The sequence below is a fragment of the Electrophorus electricus genome, chromosome 10 (assembly GCF_013358815.1).
Source record: "Electrophorus electricus isolate fEleEle1 chromosome 10, fEleEle1.pri, whole genome shotgun sequence".
In the NCBI taxonomy this organism is placed as follows: Eukaryota; Metazoa; Chordata; class Actinopteri; order Gymnotiformes; family Gymnotidae; genus Electrophorus; species Electrophorus electricus.
In genome coordinates, this window is record NC_049544.1 from 5041171 (window position 1) to 5052137 (window position 10967).

General features: G+C 40.5%; 1 pseudogene; it reads right to left on the reverse strand.

Annotated features, from left to right (window-relative positions):
• Positions 1-7768: 7768 nt before the first annotated feature.
• Positions 7769-10967, reverse strand: LOC113571157 (annotated as a pseudogene).

The window sequence follows — 10967 nt, forward strand, 5'->3', positions numbered from 1 at the left end:
ATGCCTCGAACTATGACCGGTAAATACCTCTACTGCTTATACTGTAAATACCCCTACTTATTTTCCAGAGCAAAAAACTAATCACAATATTACTTACAGTAGACTTCAGTGCAAGTGGTATAATTTTAAAACAAATTCCATATACTAAAGCACTGTGCAAAAGTGCACGTTCACCTCAAATTTTCCAAAAGGAAGTCTGCATGACTTGACTTTTCATTACAATAGTCTTGCAAAAATATTTTAATTAGTATTCATTATAGTAATTACAAACATTCAATTACAAGCATTCAATTACAAGCAAATCTATTTTTGTCTGTTCTGGATCAGTGCAGAACAAATGCATTTGGATGAAATACGTGCCCTCATGTGACACACAGTAAATTTGACTGTCAGTTATGATATGACAATGGTGGCAGGTATGAACTGTATTGACCTGATCCTGAACTCGTTAACCTTTGCTGTACATACTGAAAAATGAATGTCATGTTTCTGTTCACAAATAAAATAAGGTTATGAGTAAACCACACTGATCTCCTTGCAAGATACAAGCCTGAATTTATTTTTTCTTTCCAAAAAGGAGAAAACCCTCCAAAAAAATTTCACTTATTGAAAGAAGTACTTAAGACTTACACCTGATTCACAATATCCAATTCATGAGGTGGATTAGGTTTGAGTCGGAAATGAGACACAGACCAAGACAACAAAATGCTAAGAGGTAGGAAGTTCTGGAGACTTAACCAGTAGGTGCCAATGGTTCCACTTCTGGCCAGAAAATCTGCAATGCATGCAGAGGTTTCTCACTACATTGTTTTCCCCCTTGTATTTCATGATTAGCTTTATCTATAAGGCACTTATAAAAACAGATTAAAAATTACTTTAGATGGTGAAAATGAAGTGAAATCAAATACATTGAGAAACAGGTGCTAAAATATACAACAAAAGATGTGGAATAAATTAATATTTAAAAAAAATGATACATCTGAAAATAATTCAAGGCCAATCTAAAAAAGACGGTCTTAACTCTTCTTTTAAATGTACCTATATCACGAAGGGTCCTCAGGGGTCACCAAGGGCTTTCCAAAGCTTAGAGCAACTCACTTAAGTTGAATAGCAGGTATGACCAGCATATTACTGCTGGTAGATCAGAAAGCTCTTGTAGGAACATGCCTAATAATCAATTCACTGAGGTAAAGAGGAGAGACCTTGAAGGCATTTGAAGTTAATTGAAAGCCTCTTAAAACCCATTCCGATAGTCACAGTCAGGGCAGAAGTCTGAAAAAAGGTGAATATGAGCTCATTCTTTTGCAGGTCAACTCTAGCTCCATGCACTCTCCATCTCTAGTATGCAGAGATTATTGGTCAAGCAGAAAGAACGTTACAGTAGTCCAGATGAGCAGACAGTTTGGTTAATCATTCCCAGCATTTGAAGTCATTGTAACATGAATTCATTGTAACGAACTGCATATGATTTGTATCCTTATCTTGGTACAGTATACTTACGGGAGCCAAAGTACTTTAGGCATGTACAAACTGTATTGCTACACTTGTTTGTATTTTGTACCAAGTTTAAAGCATTGTGGTAATGCCATATACAGCATGAGTGCATAAAATATTGTGAGCACACAACATTCATTTAGATGGCACGAGTGTAATTTCTATATTGTGTATCCAAGTCATAGGAGGCTTTTCTTTACATTTCAGATAATGCTCATAACCTGTCAACTCTGCTACCTCTCATCACGTACTGGAATATTTGGCAGTAGTAGTACGTCATCCAGGTATCTTTTGTATACTGGAAAAAAATGCATCTTGGTCACACACGGCATACTGATTTGTGGCCCAATCTACACACGAGTAGTATCTCGTAGGCCATTTCAAACACAGCCTTGGTGTTAGTAGCTTGTGCGATTTTGTTGTTGTTCGTTTGGGGGGGGGGGGGGGGGGGGGGGGTGCGCGCGTTTGGTAGTTTTTTTGGTGTTGCATTCCAAAACTATTGTGAAAGCCACAACACCCATAAAAAGAACAAAACTGAAGACACCCATCTGCCGGAGGCTCTCCAGGCAAGAGGTAGTCTGCTGCCTTTGGCCTAGTCAATCTCATATCTCTTCAATCTTAACCCTCATCAGGGGGTTACTGTACTGTGCTTGCAGGTGAGCAAACAAATAGAACCTTTTGTACTATTAAATATTTACATTCCAGCACAGCACAACATCTGTGCAAGCTAGAATATTATCTTCAATCTGGCCATTTCCTTTGAACACTCACTCATCACACCACCTGAAAACGCAAGAAACCCAGTTGTAGTCCTGGACTAAAATGCTCTCCCCATGTTACCAGCCTGAACCAGACATGCAGGTGTGTATTGCATAACTTCAGGATAATTCTGCCATTTCTTTTCAGAGATGCCAGTCCAGTGCCTCCATATAACTAAGGGAACTTGTGAAAAATTGCCCAGGATCCTGGTTGGCACCTTACCCCAACCCTTGGAGCATAAGGTTGTTTCCCAGAAAATTTAAAGAGAAAAGTATGGGCCTAGGAATACAGAGCCCAAAGCACTGCTTCAACAGTCAACAAGCTAGGTTGCTATAATCCATTAAGTGGCTAACACGCAAGCCAAAAATTACTCGCCATTGCAACTCTGTGAAGAATGCTCATCATCATCATCATCATCATCATCATTATTTTTACTTTGGGGGTGTGAAGGATGTTGAAACGTAGGCCCTACGTTTGACTGCCACGAGTCCGGGAATGAGCTGTAATGACGAGCCGGATCAAGTCGCCATCACCCAAACAACATACACACCGCGACACGAAACAAAGAAAAGATAATATAATACCTCTCGACGTCCCGGGACACGACACGACGACTGTCGATGGAGAATAATGTTGAAAACAGGAATGCATGCCTGCGTCTCCTATCTAATTGAAGAAGAACCATCTTCAATTACAATGGAGGGGGAGAAACCCTCGGCTTATCTGTATGGAAACTACAAAATCGGAAACACTGTTACACAATTAACGTTTAGCGGTTTTTATATTGCAGTGTATCGCTTATGTTAAAATACCGTTTAAATGTATAGTTATGACAGAGAGTTTTTAATGTTTGTATAACTTATTATTGGTTCAACCCTCAGAGAAATGGCGGGAGAACCAGCATATAAAATTCAGGCAACACGTGAGTCAAGTGATTGTAGAGAGTGGGAAAGAGTATAGGCATGAGCCTGGTGAGGGGAACAAACCAAGTAAGCTGGTTGTCGATCTTGAATGGTATATTGAAATTTTATTTTATGTTATTTATTTATTTATTTATTTATTTATTTATTTGGAGGTGACCAGTGAGAGAGTGCATGATGCTGCTTGCGTAAAGGTCGGATTCTGAAAGAGGAAGACGGACTCTTTAACTTGGGATACTGGTGTCAGGAACAGGAGTGGAATCGGAGACTGCAAAGCCAGTGGTACCAGGGTAGTGGTAGCTCAGTGGTTAAGGTACTTGACTTGTAATTGGGTGGTTGCTGTTTCAAGCCCCACCTGGCAAGTTGCCATTGTTGGGCCCCTAAGCAAGACCCTTAACCCTCAATTACACAAGTTGTAATCACTCATAATTATAAGTTGCTTTGGATAAAAGTGTCAGCTAAGTGCTGTAAATGTAATATAAATCAGCCTGGTTGGGTTAGAAGTGGAGTAACCCACAGAATTGCTCTGGACAGTCTTGCCTTCCTTTCTTGAATGTCTTAAAAATCTTTTTCTTTTTTGCACTTGAACACCTGGGGGCACTGTACACATGGGGTTATAAAATGATTTTTTTTAAATTTATAAATAAATAACACCTGGGAAGTAAACTGTTGATTACTCTGACCACACGTTTAAGGCTATTGCAGGAGCTTGTGCTTTTTGCAGATGGTGCCCACTGTTGTCCAGTTTTTCAACAGGCTTTCCAGTGCATACTTGCATATTTCATATTTAACTATGGCTAGTATTATAACATACATAATTGTATGCCATCCTTGGTTGGTTTGGGTTTTGTTGGGGCTATGTTGTCTAAATGCGCAACAGCCTTTATACTCTACCAGTGTATGTGCCAGAAGAGTGTTTGAGAGAGGGTGTCGGACAGGATTCCACATCAATTACATGAACCAAGATTTTAACTCTCCAATAAGTAACCACTCTGTCAAGTTTCTTGAATTCCCAGTGGCCATCCCAGTATGTTCTACGTTCTACACTGTGACATGCCTTACTTGCATGTCTCTTTGTCTGTTCTGGATAATAGGTAATATACTTTGCAATAAATATTGATCATATCCTTTGGTTAAATGAGAAACAAATGTGTAAACTGGTTACACAGCAATAATTTAATTATTGTACACATATAGTTCTACAGTAAATACCATATATTGCATTTTTCATTTACTGTTGACTAAACAGTATTATGAAAGTAATTAATCTAAAAATGTAATATGATAGTAAGATTTGAATTTGATCTGTTTGGCTAGATAATTTTACATTTAGAAATAAAATGTTAGTTTCATGCTTTCATTTTGGATAGAGGAAAAAGTCAATGACAACAGTGTAGAGCTCAAGCAAAGAAAACAATACTACTAGACAAGAATCTGTCTCCATCCTAATTTCTTTATAAGTCATGCGTGATCCAGTCACTTTATATCAAACCTCCATGCTTACATTTGGTGGCAGCACTGGTTTATTTTAGCAGTTTTGTGCATTTTGGTGCTTTTTTTTTTTTCCCAAGGTGACTTCACCCTCGCTGCCTGAATTTCCCCTTCCTTACAGATTTTCCACTCTTTACGAAGCTGCTGAGCTAGTAGCTTTTATGCGTCGCCTGGATATGAACAGACCTACAGAGAATATCACCACCTCCACCCAGGCCATCAGTTCAAAAGCACTTGTAAGAGTATGTCCCTGTTTTTCAGTCAAGTTCTGTCAGTATGCCATAACCTTGGCAATTGTTGCAATACTGATCTCAAGCCGGCTCAGGGTACTATCACTCTGAATACACCATAGCTGCTTAGCCCTGCTTCACCGTGTTCCTCAGAGGCTACCCCATCTACGTTTGTACTGCAGCTCACAGAAAATTAATTAAGAGACAAACAACAGGAACCCATCCTATCAGAGGTCATGAGCTGGAAAGCCAGAGGTAAAAGACTACCTTACTAGCGTATACAAAAGCGCTCACCTGTAGAGAGGGCACTTTGGCAGGAATATCACAGGCTGACTTTTAACAATGGCATGGTCTGCATCCCATCCTCTGGATTAGTGCTTCATCCAGTAATTGTACCCAATGTGTTTTCAGGAAAATGGTCTCAATCTGCTTCATTGGAATCCAGTTGCTGGTCATCTTTCTGCAAAGAAAATCTTGAAGCGTGCACAACAGATTTGTTACTGGCCGTTTATGTCATGGGACATCTGTGACTGGTGTAAAAGGTGTGCTCCATGTGATGCAAGATGCAGTCCTACGATTCATCAGAGGGTACTTATGAGGACAATTGTTGCTACCTCACGATTTCAAAAAGTTGTTACTGACATACGTGAACTCCCCAACTCGAGCCCTTGCAACAGATACATGCTTGTACAAGATTATTTTTTCAAATATGTCAGTCTGTATGCAATTCCTAATTAGTGTTCTGTGACATTAGCCAAATGTCTTTTTGATAGCTACATTCAGCAACATGATATTCCAGAAACCTTACACACTGATCAAGGCTATCAGTTCCAGTCTGACCTCATCAGTCATCTGTATGAATTTCTTGGTGTTCAGAAAACCTGAACAAGCCCATATCATCCTCAATGTGATGATGGTCGAGCATTTCAATAGAACAAAATGACAAAGTCACTTCTCCGATAATGGGGTGGGTGGGATGATTGTCTCCACCAAATTGCTCTGGCCTGTAACACCTGCCCTCAAGCTACAAACAGGCTTCAGCCCTTTTTGTTCTCCACTCATGGATGTGCAGCAAGAATCTGCTGTTACCTAGCATGATGTTACCTATACCATCTCTTAGTTCTCCAGGATCATGTTCAGATTATGCCACCCATCTGATCTGAAAACTCAGTCACAGAATCATCCTTTGAGTCTGCTTTGCAAAACGGAGACTATGTGCACAGCCAGCTAAAACCACACTATAATAAGCATATGAAACATATTCCCTAATCTGGTTAAATGAATCCACCACAGCTAGACATAAGCTTGCTCCTCACTGGAAAGCTCCCTTTGTAATACTGGAGTGCCTTGGTTCCGACAATGACAATACTGGAGTGACATACAGGAACCGTTATCTGCCAAGCCATTCTGATAAATTTCAAGTTGTCTATTACAATCGGCTGAAACCTAACCTTTCCCATATACCTACGGAAGGGGGTGTCAGCACATCATGTGACTCACCTTGGTAACGTCAACTCCCACACTTGACTGCTTTGTCAGGCTCTCTGCCCTTCACACATTCGATGTCTCCCAGCACCAGGACCCTCAATGTACCTGCTAACAACCAGCCTTCGTTGTCTTCGCAGACTTGCCCACCTCAAGTTCATACACCTCAGCCCCAAGCTTTAGCTGCGCACCCCCATGAACATCTGTTGGTCAGTCAGTCATCTACCTCCTCCTCTGCTTCTGTGGGCCACAGTTCTGGTTCTTCAGTGTGCCCAGTTTGACATCAGTTGAAGTTACCCAGATACCTGATGCACTATTTTGATAGAAATTTTATGTTACAATGCTCAGCAGGAGTTTGTATATCTAACATATACTTAGCCCTTTATATATATATGCGTATCTAAGTTGAAAAACTAACTTGTGCAAATGAAGGCATATTTCTCCCTCTCGGCCTTGGCTGGCCTCCTGTTGTGCGGCTGTGAGCAGATAAACTGAGAGAACACTCTCACTGTTAGACAAAGAGAGCAACAGAAGAGGAAGACAACTCCGTATATGGGGTTGTTTCCACTCCCCATCCAGGGAATGGTGCAACTGCTAAACTTGTAGTATGAGAGGAAACCACTATAAAGGTGAGAAAGGGGGGGGGGGGTTGCCTCCTCCTTACAGATGCTTGTGTATGTAACTGAGTATTAATAAACTCTGCTCTTTGTTTTACCATTGCCTCTGTTATTTATGCATTGTAATAGTAACAAGACTATTCCTAACTAGTTTTGCCAGGTTTCCACCATTCTGACATAAAGACTATATACATACTCACACACAGTCCACTAGACTTTGATTTATTTGTTTCTTGTTCACTATTTTATGCCCCTGAAAGTATATATATTGAGAAACGAGGATGTTTCTTATGGGAGAGGGGGAAAATGTAAAAAATGTAAAAAAAAATAAAAAATAAAAAAAAGATTTCTGTTTCAGGCTTTTATTTTGGAAAAAGAAAGTAGCGTAGCTGTAACAGATAAAGAAAAAAATCAATAGCGAGACTGTAGCGCTCGAGCAAATGAAACACTGCTAGAAAATAATCAGTCTCCATCCTGCTTTCTTTTTAAATCATGACTGATTCAATAGCTTTATATAAAACCCCCAAGCTTACATAATAATCAAAACATCAGACAAGAAAGCATAGAATAATAGCTTAGAGAACTGTCTATAATAGCGAAGTTTTATATACAACTGCATAAAACAATGTTGACTTCATGCATAGGGAAGCTGTGTGACAGTTATTGGGAGACTTGAGCATTCACAAGGACATAGTACACTCCTTGTTTGGCCATTAGCTGGCTGTGTGTGCCCTGCTCCCCCACCTGGCCGTTCTGAATGACTGCAATGAAGTCAGCGTTCTGGATGGCGGTCAGTGATGATGCAGGTGTGGCCCTGTCGAGCAGCATCCAGAGCTTTCTGCACAATCTGGACCGCAGCAAAGGCAGAAAAAAAAAATTAACATTAGCAGTTGGGTAATCATGAAGATTAATAACTGAATTTTACAGCACTTGTATTTGAAATATAGACAATTATTGAAGCCATAGTATGTTCTGAAAAGGGGGAAGATATTTTGGATGAATGTAATTATTTCAGTGCAACAATTAAACTAATATTGCAACCATACCACAGAATTTATTTTGGTTTTGGTTTTTATATTGTAACACAATACAATGGTAAGCATATATTATGAGCCTCTCACAATGCCTTGGAATACCTGAATCCTTAGTCTCATAGTTAAATTTTCCCCTGATTTACCAAACATGTAGTCCTGGAAGAGAGTATTTCAAAACTGTATATGAGAACACCACATCAACAAGCAAAATGTGCTACAGACAACCTTTAAAACAAACAACAAAATATTTGGTGCAGAAAACCAAATAGTACATGATAAGCGATAACAGGAACTCATCTACCAATGTACTATTGACAATTGCCAAGTTAAATTTAGAAACAATGACAAAGAACAGTCTTTCCTGAATCTTCTGCTCTTGGTTTGTCATACAATTGATTGCAATGAAATATTTCAAAAGCTCTTCCATTTTTAACTCCTCAGTGTAATCAGACCTTTGTGGCCTAGCTGTTGGAGTACCTGTTGAATGACGAGAGAGTGGTAGATTCCCTTCTTGATCATGAGTTCTTTGTGAGTGCCCTGCTCCACCACTCGACCCTCCTGGAAGCCTGCGATCACATCAGCTGTGCGGGTGGTGGACAGCCGGTGAGCAATCACTATGGTTGTGCCACCTGCTCTGGCATTTACATTTACATTTACAGAATTTAGCAGACACTCTTATCCAGAGCGACTTACAAAGTGCTTTGTCATAGAATACATCCTAGCCAGTAGAGTAGGTTAGAGTCCAATATACCAATGATCTAGAATACTATAGAAATACAGGGATCGATTCTGATGCTTAGAAGTACAAAATACACATGGTCTATCTAAGACAATGATAAGCGCAATAAACAACAAGTACTAGAGTTTGTTATCCAACATCAGTGTTATAAACAATACCCTGCAATAAGTACTAGTTTCAGTTATTCAATTTAGGAGCATGGTCAGTGGTCATTTAAATATTCCACAAATAGAGGGGTCTTCAGTATGCGTTTAAAGATTGCAAGAGACTCTGCTGTCTGAACAGCTAGTGGAAGTTCATTCCACCATCTAGGAACAAGGGGCTAGTCCATTTTTGGCTTTGTAGGCAAGCATCAAGATTTTAAATCTGATGCATGCAGCTACTGGAAGTCAATGAAGGGAGCAAAGCAGCGGGGTAACGTGTGAACTTCGGAAGACTGAAGACCAGTCGTGCTGCTGCATTCTGGACAGGTTGTAGAGGTCTGATGGATCTTAGAGGAAGACCAGCAAGTAGCGAGTTGCAGTAGTCTAGCTTTGAGATCACAAGAGACTGCACAGGCACCCGAGTAGCTTCATGTGAGAGAAAGGGCCAAATCCTTTGTATGTTACAAAGGAGAAATCTGCAAGACCGGGTTAGATTTGAAACATGAGTTGAGAACAACAATTGGTTGTCCAATGTTATGCCCAGGCTACAGGCAGCTTCGGATGGCGATACCAGAAAGTTCTCGAGGGAAACTGTGAGGTCACGATAAGGGTTGGGAGTGCCTTGGAGACAACATTCAAAATCAGTCCTGCGTTATCACAGCAGTTGTGCATTATCACAGCAAGTCCAGCAAGAACTATAATAAACACATAATGGTTTATATGGTTTGGTTTATATAAATAAGCACTATGACAGAGTGGTGTGTGAGACACTCTTCTTGTGGTACTTTATCTAAAGCAGCCTGAACAATGGATTCGCTCTGTGTGTCCAGGGCTGAGGTAGCTTCATCCAACGGGAGGATCTTGGAGTTTTTGACCAGAGCCCGAGCGATGGCAATCCTCTGCTTCTGCCCACCACTCAGCTGAGCCCCCCACTCCCCCACCATGGTGTTCAGCTTCTGCCTCAGAATAAACATCTCTAGCATCAGACCAATAAATGGAGAACACATTCCGGAGCTGTTCAATTAAGGTTTTAATTGTAAAGCAAACTGTGTTTTCAAGACATTGTGTGTGAAATTCCAAACTTTCAAATCAATACCAAAAAATGACCAGAGGTTTCAAACTACTGGGTTAGATATATAACACATCACATGCCACTCAGGCAGTTTTGCTGGAGTAAGTCACCAATTTTAGACTTTGACCTGTAAGACATTTTCACTGTATAGATCATTATACCCAGTAACTAATTGTGGCTGTTAGAATGCAAACTCCATGGCTCTTACATCTGGTAGTTTGGAGATGAAGTCGTAGGCATTGGCCTCCCTCATGGCCCGTTCGATGTCCTCGTCAGTGGCATTCTCATGGCCATAACGGATGTTCTCAGCAATAGTGGTGCCAAAGAGTATCGGCTCCTGGCTCACGATGCCCATGTTTTCCCTCAACCATCGCACATTAAGAGTGCGGACATCTCGACCATCCAGGGTCACCTGCACACATGAACAGAACTCAGACCCCACGTCTTAACCTCAAACCACCACTTAGGAGTGGACTGATTCTGCAGCTGATGTCCAACTGAAAGTTAGACCATAGAGGCCTAATATTTACCTCCCCTGCATCGGGATCATAAAACCGCTGCAGCAGCTGAATGGTGGTGCTCTTCCCACAGCCACTGGCTCCCACTAGAGCAATGGAGCACTTTCAGACTCATCCCCAGCAGGATCTACAGCAGAACAGAATAAGTTAAACATAACTTATCTAACAAATCTGAGTTTTTTCCTTATACATTACCTTCACATTCTTTCTGGATGGACAGCTGAATTGGATGTTCTTGAATTCGCCTTTCACACTGTCCAGTTTGAATCCTTCCTTTGTACTGCTGTCAATGGGTCGGGGCTGGAAAACAAAAACAAAATTAAAAAAAAGAAATGGTTGTCAGAATTGTAATGGTATTTATTTCCTACATAGTATCTGCAAAAATGCAATACTCCTTGACTAAAATAAGTCAAACTCAGTTGCATCTAAAGTAGAAGTCAATACCATGTTGAAGGTCTGGTACAT